Source organism: Arachis ipaensis, chromosome B8 (genome assembly GCF_059453495.1).
Source record: "Arachis ipaensis isolate K30076 ecotype BB chromosome B8, ASM5945349v1, whole genome shotgun sequence".
NCBI lineage: Eukaryota > Viridiplantae > Streptophyta > Magnoliopsida > Fabales > Fabaceae > Arachis > Arachis ipaensis.
Window position 1 is genome coordinate 21,908,600 of NC_142443.1, and position 9,470 is coordinate 21,918,069.

The 9,470-nt window shown below is 38.6% G+C and overlaps 1 non-coding gene across 1 annotated transcript; it reads left to right on the forward strand.

Annotated features, from left to right (window-relative positions):
• The first annotated feature begins 8,886 nt into the window (after positions 1 to 8,886).
• On the forward strand, positions 8,887 to 8,994 carry LOC148547419 (small nucleolar RNA R71). Its single transcript, XR_015898071.1, has one exon. It is a non-coding gene; the product is annotated as a small nucleolar RNA R71 (small nucleolar RNA).
• Positions 8,995 to 9,470: the final 476 nt, after the last annotated feature.

Consider the following 9,470-nt stretch of genomic DNA (forward strand, 5'->3'; position numbering starts at 1 on the left):
GTTTTGAAGCAATAGTAACCAAAGAGTTCTGGACGCAAAGAACTTGATAAGGATTTTTTTTTTTTTAGGTTTTTTTCCCTTATCATAATCAAGAGGTTGGGGGAATAGAAAAAGCTTTAGAAGATTAAAGCCAGTATCTAGAAGAATATTATTAGTCAAGTCTTGCTTTATATTCTCTGCAATGATGGATAAATGATAATGATATGGAAGAAAAGTTTTGTTGGTCTCCTTCAGCACAGTAATATGTTATTCGGCTGGTTGAAAAAGGGTCATCATAATTGAAGATAAATTTTATTCTCAAATAGATACATAGATTGGATTCATAACTAATAAGAAATGATTCTTTATCTTTTTCATTTTTTCCATCTAGTATCCAACTCACTGGCTAACAAATTTGGATTTGGACAATGCAGAGGCCCATTACAGAGCAATCCTCCCAACCTAGTTGCTTCATTATAGTTTCTAACTAATTTGGATTTGGATAATACATAATAATATAGCCAAAGCTGCAAAGCATTAAGCTCATAATTTTACTGACATGGAGCTGGTTAATACAGATTAACAGTAATAAAATATGGCACATTACTGGTAAAATGTCAGCAAAATTATGATAGTAATGGATTGCAACTAGTTAATGCTAATATTTTTTTCCCACTTATTGATTTGCTTGCTATTCATTGCTGTTGCTGATATTCCAGGTTCCGTAGTCCCCTTAGTGTGGTTCCCTCATATTAATTTGTGTGTTCGCTCAGAAATTTTTGATTCAATTCCTTCAACTTTTTGTTTGGAGTTCAGGTAAGTTCAATTCTTGTATTGTAAATTATATATATATATATATATATATATATATATATATATATATATATATATTATATATATATCAAATACAATTTTTTGATTAGTACACTCCATATTCATTTTCTTGTGTCGAGTTCAACATCTAGGTCAAATAATGTCGAGTTTTTTGGAGGACTTTCAAGTATAGGACAAGTAAGAGATTTAGCCAAATGATGTCGGATATCTGTGAGGGTGTGGATACAACCCACGAATGGCTAATTCCTGCTTACAAAAAGGTGTTGGAAAGGTAATGGAAAACGGATGAGAAATGAAAAAATATAAGAAAAAAAGCAAGGGAGAATCGAGCGTCACTCTTAGGTGGTTCTATCGATTGAGGTGGTTCTATTCTACTGAGTTCAACTATAGAGAGGATGCTAACATAATTTAAGTGGCTTTAGATCTTATTTAATAGACATTTATTTATATAAAATTTTTTTTATTTTGTGTTTTATGTGAAATAGAAGAAGTAATTGGGTATACACCAACTCATGAGGAAGTCTTCAAGAAAACCCACATACTTAAAAGTGATAAATCTAAATGGGTACATAAACGTTATCAAAACACTAATGTAAGATATAATATAAATATTAAGTAGATAGATTTTTTACTATTACTATTTAGTTTCTTCTCTGTTACTTAGTAGTAGTAGTAGTAATAGTAGTAATAGCAGTGTTAAGTGTTAATTAATTTGTGTTGAAAGTGAGGGAAGGGGTTCATCTTCCATATTTTGTGCCCCGCTGCTCATCTTCCTTATTTTGGGCCCATTTAGTTATTCTAATAAAGAAAAATGAATGAAATTAGTTTAATATTTATTCTATTTGTATTTACTAGTGATGCATTTTTTAGTTACATGAATCTCTCTCCACCAGACCACTACTAGCGATTTGTGATGCAATTTTTAATTAAGGGGTAAAACATCAAGGATTGCATAAATTGAATTGTATAAAAGATACATAGAAATTAATATTCTGGGGTACATAGAAATTAATATTCTGGGGTGATTACACTATTACTACTGGACATACATACAGTTTTTTTCTGGATTCACATTTGAAGATCTTTTATGCCAAAAAGGTTAAAAGGTTTATTATCTTATGATAAATATAACATCCGCTACGCTATTGGGTAGTTGTCTTAATAATGCATGCCACTTAATTAGAATATTCTCAGTTATTTGATGTCTTGATTTATGTCATTTATTCTTCTACTTTGATCACAATAACATGCTTTCGCCAATTATTCCTGTTGCTTCCAGTGAGAATATTATTTTGTATTTTGTAATGAGAATCATGAATATTTTAGTACTTATTCTATCTGAATTATTGGGAAAGCATGAAAATTTGTTGGTATTTTTTCTTTTGATAATAATTATTGTGCAACAGGAGAAGTTTATAAAAAAATTGGTAAAAGTTCAGGCTCAACATGTTGAGGTTCTGGTGCGCAGAAATTGTGATTACACTTTGATTATGTAAAATTCATTGCTCTTTCTTTCCCTGGCATTGGCGCCAAAAACATGATACCAATACCATGGTTCACAACTTCGCACAACTAACCAGCAAGTGCACTGGGTCGTCCAAGTAATACCTTACGTGAGTAAGGGTCGAATCCCACGGAGATTGTTGGTATGAAGCAAGCTATGGTCACCTTGTAAATCTCAGTCAGGCGGATATAAAATAATTATGGAGTTTTCGAAATTAAATAATAAAAGAATGATAGAAATACTTATGTAAATCATTGGTGAGAATTTTAGATAAGCGAATAGAGATGCTTTCGTTCCTCTGAACCTCTGCTTTCCTGCTATCTTCATCCAATCAGTCTTATTCCTTTCCATGGCTGGTTTTATGTGATACATCAACATTGTCAATGGCTACTTTCGGTCTTCTCTCGGGAAAATGATCCAAATGCCCTGTCACGGCACGGCTAATCGTCTGGAGGCATCACCCTTGTCAATGGTTTCATCTTATCCTCTCAGTGAAAATGGTCAACGCACCCTGTCACGGCACGGCTATTCATCTGTCGGTTCTCGATCATGCTGGAATAGGATTTACTATCCTTTTGCGTCTGTCACTACACCCAGCAATCGCGAGTTTGAAGCTCGTCACAGTCATTCAATCATTGAATCCTACTCGAAATACCACAGACAAGGTTTAGACCTTCCGGATTCTCTTGAATGCCGCCATCATTCTAGCTTACACCACGAAGATTCCGATTAAGAGATCTAAGAGATACTCATTCGATCTAATGTAGAACGGAAGTGGTTGTCAGGCACGCGTTCATAGGGAATGATGATGATTGTCACGTTCATCACATTCAGATTGAAGTGCGAATGACTATCTTAGAAGCGAAATAAGAAGAATTGAGTAGAAAACAGTAGTACTTTGCATTAATCTTTGAGGAACAGCAGAGCTCCACACCTTAATCCATGGAGTGTAGAAACTCTACTGTTGAAAATACATAAGTGAAAGGTCCAGGCATGGCCGAGATGGCCAGCCCCTAAAACGAGATCTCAGGATCAAAATACAATCCAGGATGTCTAATATAATAGTAAAAGGTCCTATTTATAATAAACTAGCTACTAGGGTTTACAGAAGTAAGTAATTGATGCATAAATCCACTTCCGGAGCCCACTTGGTGTGTGCTTGGGCTGAGCTTGAGTGTTACACGTGTAGAGGCTATTCGTGGAGTTGAACGCCAGGTTTTGATCTATTTCTGGCGTTCAACTCTGGTTTTTGATCCCTTTCTGGCGCTGAACTCCAGAATTGGGCAGAGAGCTGGCGTTGAATGCCAGTTTGCGTCGTCTATTCTTTGCCAAAGTATGGACTATTATATATTGCTGAAAAGCCCTGGATGTCTACTTTCCAACGCAATTGGAAGCGCGCCATTTTGAGTTCTGTAGCTCCAGAAATTCCATTTTGAGTGCAGGGAGGTCAGAATCCAACAGCATCAGCAGTCCTTCTTCAACCTCTGAATCTGATTTTTGCTCAAGTCCCTCAATTTCAGTCAGAAAATACCTGAAATCACAGAAAAACACACAAACTCATAGTAAAGTCTAGAAATGTGAATTTAACATAAAAATTAATGAAAACATCCCTAAAAGTAACTAGATCCTACTAAAAACATACTAAAAACAATGCCAAAAAGCGTATAAATTATCCGCTCATCACAACACCAAACTTAAATTGTTGCTTGTCCCCAAGCAACTAAAAATCAAATAGGATAAAAAGAAGAGAATATACTATAAATTCCAAACTACCAACGAAACATAGCTCCAATCATATGAGCGGGACTTATAGCTTTTTGCCTCTTGAATAGTTTTGGCATCTCACTTTATCCATTGAGGTTTAGAATGATTGGCATCTATAGGAACTCGGAGTTCAGATAGTGTTATTGATTCTCCTAGTTCAGTATGATGATTCTTGAACACAGCTATTTTATGAGTCTTGGCCGTGGCCCTAAGCACTTTGTTTTCTAGTATTACCACCGGATACATAAATGCCACAGACACATAATTGGGTGAACCTTTTCAGATTGTGACTCAGCTTTGCTAAAGTCCCCAATTAGAGGTGTCCAGGGTTCTTAAGCACACTCTCTTTTTTTTTTGCTTTGGACCTTGACTTTAACCGCTCAGTCTCAAGTTTTCACTTGACACCTACACGCCACAAGCACATGGTTAGGGACAGCTTGGTTTAGCCGCTTAGACCAGGATTTTATTCCTTTAGGCCCTCCTATCCACTGATGCTCAAAGCCTTGGGATCCTTTTTATTTACCCTTGCCTCTTGGTTTTAAGGGTTATTGGCTTTTTGCTCTTGCCTCTTGGTTTTAAGAGCTTTTGGCTTTTTCTGCTTGCTTTTTCTTTTTTTCTTTCTATTTTTTTTCGCCTATATTTTTTTTCTGCAAGCTTTGTTCTTTGCTGCTTTTTCTTGCTTCAAGAATCATTTTTATGATTTTTCAGATTATCAAATAACATGTCTCCTTGTCATCATTCTTTCAAGAGCCAACATATTTAACATTCTTAAACAACTACTTCAAAAGACATATGCACTATTCAAGCATACATTCAGAAAACAAGAAGCATTGTCACCACATCAATATAATTAAGCTAAGTTCAAGGATAAATTCGAAACTCATGTACTTCTTGTTCTTTTGAATTAAAACATTTTTCATTTAAGAGAGGTGATGGATTCATAGGACATTCATAACTTTAGGACAAAGTTACTAACTACTAATGATCATGTAATGAAGACACAAACACAGATAAGCACATAACATAGAAAACGAAAAACAGAAGAAATAAGAACAAGGAATGAATCCACCTTAGTGATGGTGGCGTTTCCTTCTTGAGGAACCAATTATGTCCTTGAGCTTTTCTATGTCTCTTCCTTGTTTTTGTTGCTCCTCTCTCATTGCTTTTTGATCTTCTCTTATTTCATGGAGCATGATGGAGTGCTCTTGATGTTCCACCCTTAGTTGTCCCATGTTGGCACTTAATTCTCCTAGGGAGGTGTTGATTTGCTCCCAATAGTTTTGTGGAGGAAAATGCATTTGTGGCATCTCCGGGATCTCATGGTGATGAGCTTCCTGCGCCTCTTGAGCTCCATGAATGGGCTCTCTTGCTTGCTCCATCTTTTTCTTAGTGATGGGCTTCTCTTCCTTAATAGGAATGTCTCCTTCTATGAAAGCTCCAGCTGAGTAACATAGATGGCAGATAAGATGAGGAAAAGCTAGCCTTGCCATGGGAGATGACTTTTCGGCTATTTTGTAGAGTTCATTAGAGATGACTTCATGAACTTCTATTTTCTCTCCAATCATGATGCTATGAATCATGATGGCCCGATCCACAGTAACTTCAGATCGGTTGCTAGTGGGAATGATTGAGCATTGAATGAACTCCAACCATTCTCTAGCCACAAGCTTGAGGTCCAATCTTCTTAGTTGAACCGGCTTGCCTTTGGAGTCAATCTTCCATTGAGCTCCTTCCACACATATGTCCATAAGGACTTGGTCCAACCTTTGATTAAAGTTGACCCTTCTAGTGTAGGGGCGTTCATCTCCTTCCATCATGGGCAAGTTAAACGCCAACCTCACATTCTCCGGACTAAAATTTAAGTATTTCCCCCGAACCATTGTAACGTAGTTCTTTGGATCCGGGTTCTTACTTTGATCATGGTTCTTGGTGATCCATGCATTGGCATAGAACTCTTGAACCATTAGGATGCCGACTTGTTGGATGGGATTTGTTAGAACTTCCCAACCTCTTCTTTGAATTTCATATCGGATCTCCGGATACTCATTTCTTTTGAGTTTGAAAGGGACCTCGGGGATCACCTTCTTCTTGGCCACAACATCATAGAAGTGGTCTTGATGGGCTTTGGAGATGAACCTTTCCATCTCCCATGACTCGGAGGTGGAAGCTTTTGTCTTCCCTTTCCCCTTTCTAGAGGATTCTCCGGTCTTAGGTGCCATCAATGGTAATGGAAAAACAAAAAGCTTATGCTTTTACCACACCAAACTTAGAATATTGCTCGCCCTCGAGCAATAAAAGAAAGAATAGAGGAAGAAGAAGAAGAAAATATGGAGAAGAGGGGTGAAGTGTGTTTCGGCCAAGTAGAGAGGAGAGGGTTGTGTTGTGTGAAAATGAGGAAGAATGGAAGGCTTTATATAGGGGAGGGAGGGGGGTTAAGTTTCGGCCATGTAGGGTGGGTTTGGGTGGGAAATTGATTTTGAATTTTGAAGGTAGGTGGAGTTTATGAGGTAGGTTTATGGGGAAGAGTGGATGGATGTGAGTGGTGAAGAGGTGATGGGGAAGAGGGATTGAGGTGATTGGTGAAGGGTTTTGGGGAAGTGTGTTTATGGGATTGTGTGAAAGAGGGATGAGAAGAAGTGAGTGGAGGTAGGTGTGGATCCTGTGGGGTCCACAGATCCTGAGGTGTTCAAGAAATTACAACCTTGTACCAAATTAGGCATGTAAAATGCCCTTGCACACAACTCTGGGCGTTCAGCACCAGGTTGGTGCCCATTTTGGGAGTTCAACGCCCATTTACTGGCCATTTCTGGCGTTGAACGCCAGAACCATGCTTGTTCTGGGTGTTCAGCACCCAGACACTGCCCATTTTGGGCGTTCAGCGCCAGAACCATGCTCTGTTCTGGCGTTGAACGCCAGGCAGATGCTTCCTCCAAGGTGTGATTTTTCTTCTACTGTTTTTGATTCTATTTTTAATTTTTATATTTATTTTGTGACTCCACATTATCATGAACCTATAAAGACATATAACTAAGAAAAATATTGTTAGATAAAAAATTGGGTTGCCTCCCAACAAGCGCTTCTTTAATGTCAATAGCTTGACAGTGGGATCTCATGGAGCCACACAGATGTTCAGAGCATTGTTGAGACTCTCCAACACCAAACTTAGAGTTTGGATATGGGAGTTCAACACCAAACTTGGAGTTTGGTTGTGGCCTCCCAACACCAAACTTAGAGTTTGACTGTGGGGCCTTTGGTTGACTCTGCTTTGAGAGAAGCTTTTTATGCTTCCTCTCCATGGATGCAGAGAGAGATCCTTGAGTTGTAAACACAAGGTTGTCCTTATTTAATTGAAGGATCAATTCTCCTCTGTCCACATCAATCACAGCTCTTGCTGTGGCCAGGAAAGGTCTTCCTAGGATGATGGATTCATCCTCTTCCTTTCCAGTATCCAAGACTATGAAATCAGCAGGGATGTAAAGGCCTTCAACCTTTACTAACACGTCCTCTACTTGTCCATGTGCCTGTTTTCTGGAATTATCTGCCATCTCTAATGAGATTTTAGTAGCTTGCACCCCATAGATTCCCAGTTTCTCTATTACAGAGAGGGGCATGAGGTTTATCCCTGAACCAAGGTCACACAGAGCCTTAAAGATCATGGTGCCTATAGTACAAGGTATTATGAACTTTCCAGGATCCTGTCTCTTCTGAGGCAATGTCAGTTGATCCAGATCACTTAGTTCATTGATGAACAAAGGATGTTCATCTTCCCAAGTTTCAATACCAAATAATTTGGCATTCAGCTTCATGATTGCACCAAGAAACTTGGCAGTTTGCTCTTCAGTAACATCCTCATTCTCTTCAGAAGAGGAATATTCATCAGAGCTCATGAAGGGCATAAGGAGGTTCAATGGAATCTCTATGGTCTCTAGATGAGCCTCAGAGTCCTTTGGTTCCTCAGAGGAAAGCTCCTTATTGATCACTGGACGTCCCAGGAGGTCTTCCTCCTTGGGATTCACGTCCTCCTCTCCCTCATTGGGTTCGGCCATTTTGGTTATGTCAATGGCCTTGCACTCTCCTTTTGGATTCTCTTCTGTATTGCTTGGGAGAGTACTAGGAGGGATTTCAGTGATCCTTTTACTCAGCTGGGCCACTTATGCTTCCAAATTTTTAATGGAAGACCTTGTTTCATTCATGAAACTCACAGTGGCCTTAGATAGATCAGAGACTAAGTTTGCTAAGCTAGATAGATTCTGCTCAGAATTCTCTATCTGTTGCTGAGTGGATGATGGAAAAGGCTTGCTATTGCTAAACCTGTTTCTTCCACCATTATTAAAGCCTTGTTGAGGCTTTTGATCCTTCCATGAGAAATTTGGATGATTTCTCCATGATGAATTATAGGTGTTTCCATAAGGTTCACCCATGTAATTTACCTCTGCTATTGTAGGGTTTTCAGGATCATAAGCTTCTTCTTCAGAAGATGCCTCTTGAGTACTGTTGGATGCAGCTTGCATTCCATTCAGACTCTGAGAAATCATATTGACTTGCTGAGTCAATATTTTGTTCTGAGCCAATATGGCATTCAGAGTATCAACTTCAAGAACTCCCTTCTTCATAGGCATCCCATTACTCACAGGATTCCTCTCAGAAGTGTACATGAACTGGTTATTAGCAACCATGTCAATGAGTTCTTGAGCTTCTGCAGGCGTTTTCTTTAGGTGAATGGATCCACCTGCAGAAGTGTCCAATGACATCTTTGATAACTCAGACAGACCATCATAGAATATATCCAGGATGGTCCATTCTGAAAGCATGTCAGAAGGACACTTTTTGGTCAACTGTTTGTATCTTTCCCAAGCTTCATAGAGAGATTCACCATCTTTTTGTTTGAAGGTTTGAACATCCACTCTAAGCTTGCTCAGCTTTTGAGGAGGAAAGAACTTGGCTAAGAAAGTCGTGACCAGCTTATCCCAAGAGTTCAGGCTGTCTTTGGGTTGAGAGTCCAACCACACTCTAGCTCTGTCTCTTACAGCAAAAGGGAAAAGCATGAGCCTGTAGACTTCAGGATCTACTCCATTAGTCTTAACAGTATCACAGATCTGCAAGAATTCAGTTAAGAATTGAAAAGGATCTTCAGATGGAAGTCCATAAAACTTGCAGTTCTGCTGCATCAGAGAAACTAGCTGAGGTTTCAGCTCAAAGTTGTTTGCTCCAATGGCAGGAATGGAGATGCTTCTTCCATGTAAATTGGAATTAGGTGCAGTAAAGTCACCAAGCATTCTCCTTGCATTATTATTATTTTCGGCTGCCATCTCCTCTTCTTATTCGAAAATTTCTGAAAGGTTATCTTTGGATTGTTGTATTTTAGCTTCTCTTAGTTTCTTTTTCAGAG